Source organism: Leptonychotes weddellii, unplaced genomic scaffold, assembly GCF_054177405.1.
Source record: "Leptonychotes weddellii isolate Sample4059 unplaced genomic scaffold, ASM5417740v2 HiC_scaffold_13437, whole genome shotgun sequence".
In the NCBI taxonomy this organism is placed as follows: domain Eukaryota; kingdom Metazoa; phylum Chordata; class Mammalia; order Carnivora; family Phocidae; genus Leptonychotes; species Leptonychotes weddellii.
Window position 1 is genome coordinate 1 of NW_027714095.1, and position 5,691 is coordinate 5,691.

General features: G+C 44.4%; 1 long non-coding RNA gene across 1 annotated transcript; it reads right to left on the reverse strand.

Moving 5' to 3' along the window:
* Positions 1-106: 106 nt before the first annotated feature.
* On the reverse strand, positions 107-5,375 carry LOC145718285 (uncharacterized). The gene is made up of 2 exons (XR_014141697.1): positions 2,107-5,375; positions 107-471 (listed from the first exon to the last, which is right to left on the reverse strand). It is a non-coding gene; the product is annotated as an uncharacterized LOC145718285 (long non-coding RNA).
* Between the last annotated feature and the right edge of the window lie 316 nt (positions 5,376-5,691).

The following is a 5,691-nucleotide window of genomic DNA, read 5'->3' on the forward strand; positions in this document are numbered from 1 at the left end:
CTCTTAAGGCATTTATTTATTAAAACGTTCTCTGCCAAGATTTCACATTAGCTTAAAATTCAAATCAGTCTTTACATTTCTCTACTGAGGTTTCCACCTCAGAGTATCACATAAAAACACCTTCTCCAGCAATCAGTGTTACCAGCGTCCACACGGTGAGCCCCATGGTCAGCCTCTTTGTTCCCTAGGTGACCCAACTAGATGTTAATACTGCTCTGCTATAGGGTAAAAGCTCCTAACTCAAACTCATTGGAAAAGGGGTGAAACTTCTGCAAAGTGCACTTTAAGAAGAGGTACTGTTTGCTCATGAAAAGAAACCAGTGAGTCCTCTAAGAATAATAAAAGGGGGTATTTTACAGTTAAGCACATGATTTGGAGTGAAGAATTCGGATGTTGCTCTGCTGGTCCAGGCCATTAATACTCTTCTTGTTCCTCCTGGGGGCCCCCTTCATCAGGTATCACAAAGCCTTCCTAAAACGGGAAAACAAGAGGGGAAAGCTATTACTCAGCACCAAATGAAGGATCAGTTTTTACTGTGGGGCCACTTTCCTCATATTTACAGCCTCTCAAAGTCAACGGCTCTTCCTGTCTCTACCACACACTTGACGTTTAATAGCACAAGGCCACGTGACCACCACTTTATCAGACAGTGGAAACATCTCACAAAAGGCAAAAACTAAGCATAAATTTACCCTCAAAAGTTGATCTCTTAAATATGTCTTGATTATGATGACGATTTCACACATCATCAAGTTGTACTTAAATAGGTACAGTTCATTACATCAATTCTACCTCAGTAAGGTTGTTAAAAAAAATATATATATATATATACCCTCAAAAATCCCTGAAGTCATCATGAAAGTTCAGTACCATGCCATCTCCTCTCAATAAACTGTCTATACAGCCAGCTTTTCTTTACGCCCTCCTCTGATCGCACTTAAGGACCATGCATGCCATTGTGGGTGTTGTGGGTTTACCCAAAATATTCACAATACCCACGGTAGCCACCAAGACTGATCCAACATTAGTGGCATGGGAATACAGCCGACTCGCAGCTCCCACCTCACACTCCCTCTAGGGCATTCTGGCATCTAGTAACGGCTACACACCATAAAAATCAGACTTTCCCTTCGACCACCATCTTATTTTTTTTCAACTAAATCTCTATAGCTGAATTTACTTAAGATAGGACTCCACTAAAATAATACTCAGACTAGACCAAGTATCTTCATCATCTTTGTTTTCATTGAAGCTGGCAAAGAGCAGCCCAGAATAAGGGTTTACTGAACAAAGTATCATCTTTTCAATCATCCGTCTTCATCCCCTGAAATTCACTTGGTATATTTAGAGAACAGTGTTAATGACAATATTAATATTTCCTTATATTTGTATACTGCTATACAGACTATAAAACACTTAAGAAGTAACACTGTAGCTTGATCCTACAGACCTTACTAGGTGTGCAGATTTATAAATAAGCAAAGCCATTAAACAATGGACATAGCAAGATACCAAATCCTAAATGTAGGGAAAATCAGTCTCCCCTGATCAGCTAGCATGTCATGATTAATACCAGCAGATTCAGCTGTGTAATAATATACATGGATCCCGGGCAACTTGACCATAAAGTACTGTGAGGAAGTGGGAACCAGGCACACTCCTGGGGAGGAGGAACAAAAGATACAATCTGACAGCTACAGGCAGGGGACATCAAAAAGGGGCCAGGAACCTGGTTCCCAGGTCATGCCTGGGGCCCTGATAAAATGGAGCTAAGAGGTCCAAGTTGCAGGGGGTAGAGATGGTGGGGTTAAGAGCATTTTGTGGCACTCATCACCTATCAGTGGACATAAACCACAGAAGCAGGGCAAGCCAGCCACCTCCTTGTCCTATTCCTGCCTCAAAGGCTCACAGACCTCAAAGCAGAGGCTGAGGCTGAGCAGAGGTGACCTCTGGATGACTTTGACAGGGCAAAGTGAAAGTCTTTTGATGAATGCTATCCTGGAACACGACAAGCACCAGCACTGAGTTTGCTAAAACCAACCAGATAAAATTTACTTTGTCTTAGATGGCAAAATGGCAAGAAAATATCCTCATGTCCACACGTACATCTGTGGCATACAGAATGTCCACGATCCTCTGCAATACTGGGTTGTTTTCCCCCTCGTTCTCCTGGCAAATCAATTCAATGTTCCTTAGCTTTCCAAAGTAGAAATCTCTTTCTTTCTCCAAGTCTTCGACGGTAAGTTTCAATACGTTGACCTGCATAAGACATTGTAAAGGGTGAGATACTCCGCGTTTATGTATCAATACCATATCAGACAAACTGTTAAGCCAAACGGAGACATGGTCTTCCATCACACTCTCTACCATGGACCAAAACCCACTTTTGTTTAATATCAGTTTTCTTCAGCTCCAGATAAATAACGTAGGCTTGTTTGTGGCCACCTTGACTATAACACCTCCCAGGAAGAGGCAGGCTACACCAGGAATCATGAGGAACTTCTCAGGGTTTGAGAAAAGATCAAGGAGAAAAAACTCTGGGATCCTGAGACAAATACAGATGCAGAACCCACAACCCAGCCCAGCAAAGTGGCTGACAAGCATAAACCAAGTCCTTACCAGGGCACTGGTCAGTGAAATCCAGTCTTTCTGCCCGTGGAGGTCAATGGAAAGAGAGGGTCTGGTCTAAAGAAGCAGGATAGAAATGCCAAGGCAGGAGAGGAAGACTGACTAAAGATGACTACTGTTAGCCAAAGACAGCTAGAAGTGAGAGCGACCTGGGCATGGAGAACTCAGTGGTTCACACGGGGCCGCCTTATGTTGGGGATGGGGGGAGTAACCCATGACTCAAAAGAAGAGGAGAAGGTCCTGGCCTGGTCTCTCTCCCAAGAGAGTTTCAAAAGGGAGAGAAGACACAGAGGCAGGCAGCAGACCCAGCACGTTCCACCAAGCATCTCGTCAGCTCACCACTCGTGCTAAAGGATCCTCCAGGCACCCCGCTGAGGGGCTCTAATTCCCATAACAGGCCAGTGAAGAAATAAATCTCAGTGCTTAGGCCAGGACTCTTATCTAGCCAAGAGTAATCAATGTCATAAGAACTCTCATGGCCCTTTGTGTATTTTAAGCACAGAGCACATCTTCATTCCAGTATATTCAACTCTATGACATGTGAATTTGATTTAACTCTCACTGAAATACAAATTACATGGCATACCATGCAGCATAAAATCCTCACGGGACAGAGTCTGGGGCCACAGGGAAGGCCAAGCCAGGAAATCAAAGGTGCAGCTACTGAGAACAATTTGGGAAGCAGGGAATTCTGAGAGCCAAAAAGGCACCACAGACTAGTCCAACCTTCTGAACTAGTGGCAAAAACTGAAGCAAACAGCTTCTTTAGTTTCCCCACGGCCTCACAAAGAAGCGAGACATAGCCAAAAGGATCAAGTCCTGTGCCAGGGCGGAAGAACACTCCCCCTTCATAAGCTGCAGTCGAGAAGCATCCGGAGATGAGAACAGGTGTCCAGAACCACGAGGACCATTCTGTCAATTACTTAATTTCAATGTTCATCATCAAAGGCCTGAACCAACCAAACCAGAATCAAGGTTCTAAAAAGACTTTCAACCCTTCCTTTATCAACCACAGAAATCACCTTTTACAAATAACTGAGAATTTCAATAAAATATACTATAAACAAATAAACATATATATATATACACACACACACACATAAATACACACACATAAACTATCAGTCCCAAAGTGGAGTATGAGAGAGGACAGAAGGGCAAGAGCTGGGGTACCTGGGTGGCTCAGTCAGTTAAGTGTCTGACTTGATTTCAGCTCAGGCCATGGTCTCAGGGTAGTGAGATCAAGCCCCGCACTGGGCTCTGCGTGGAGTCCGCTTCAGATCCCCTCTCTCCCTCTGCCCCTCCCCCAGCTCACACTCACACTCTCGTTAAAATAAATAAATAAATCTTTTGGGGGGGGCAAGAGCTGACCAACCCCAGCAGTAGGAAGCTGCCTTAAATCTTGAGTTCTAAGATCCAAGAGCCAGGGAAGAGGCCTTCTAATCCCATTAGTGACTTAGGAGTAAAGGGAGGTCAAAACAGCTTACTACACTTTGGAGTCCATCATTCATGGTTCACAAACCCACTCCAACTTCCTTGTCCTACACATCATCAAGGGCACCAGAACCCAGCTTTCTGGGCCCCACCTGAGGGGCCAAAGCAGCATTCCTCCGTGATATCATTCAATAAGTACGCATCTACAAGAAACAATTAGTATACACTAATAAGTCACCGGCTTTCACTCCCCACTCCTCTAAATGCTTACCTATGAGGTTATTAAAACTCTGTGGCTAGTAATCAGTGCCACTCTTAAACTTTCTCTTGTAGTAAAGTAATAGCTATAACCTAGGAAACCCAAGGAGAATGCTTTGGACCTGCACTGGCCAGCAGAGTAGCTAGGAGCCACAAGCGGCTATTTGGGTACTTGAAATGTGGCCAATGCAATTGAGACAGGCAGTAAATATTAAATACACACTGGATTTCAAAAACCTTGTCTTCAAGCATAAAGTAGCTCATTGATGATTATCTGTATTGATTACATGTTAAAATGATAACACTTTGGATGCACTGGGTAACGGGTTATTAGAAGAAATTTCATGTGTTTCTTTTCACTTTTTTTTTTTAACGTGGCTACTAGAAAATTTTAAATTATGTTATGTGCCTCACATTTCTGGTTTGCATTCTATTTCTTTTGAACAGTACTGCTCTGGACTCAAATCAACTCAAAGTAAACTTCTCCAGGATGCCTTAAGACTGCAGAATCGCTGCAGATCTCCTAAAGAAACGGACACCATGAGGTAACCCGTGTAGAAATACACTGCTGTCCTCTTGCCCTAAGAAGCCTGTCTGGCTCTATTCCCCACATCAGTCATGTCTCCCAGACCTCCACACCTTTGTCAAGGGCCACAAATTCAAATACTTCCAAGGGGCCAGAGAAATAAGGTAAATGAGCCAAGGCAGTCAGTACCAGGGTGTTACAGGTAAGGACTCTGGCAACCTGGAGAGAACCTTTAAAAATCCTTTATATTAAAAAAAAAAAAGGAAACCCTGCACAAGCCCAAGTACTCCAGAGGCAGGGCTGGGGCAGCTGGCTCAACCCTCCAGGCAGGTCATTTAACCTCCCCAGACACACTGTCCCTATCTGTGAGACCTCACAGGGCTAATGCAAAAGTGAAGTACTCACTAGAACAATGGCAAACCACTCTAAAAACGTCCATTATTTTTATTTTTATTATTAACATCTGTGAAGACAACTGGACTCCCGTGAACTTTTTTTTTTGAAGATTTTATTTATTTATTTGACAGAGAGAGACACAGTGAGAGAGGGAACACAAGCAGGGGGAGGGGGAGAGGGAGAAGCAGGCTTCCCGCGGAGCAGGGAGCCCGATGCGGGGCTGGATCCCAGGACCCTGAGATCATGACCTGAGCCGAAGGCAGACGCTTAACGACTGAGCCACCCAGGCGCCCCTGGACTCCCGTGAACTTTTAAAAAGATACTTCAGGTGGGCGCCTGGGTGGCTCAGTTGGTTAAGAGACTGCCTTCGGCTCAGGTCATGATCCTGGAGTCCCTGGATCGAGTCCCGCATCAGGCTCCCTGCTCGGCAGGGAGTCTGCTTCTCCCTC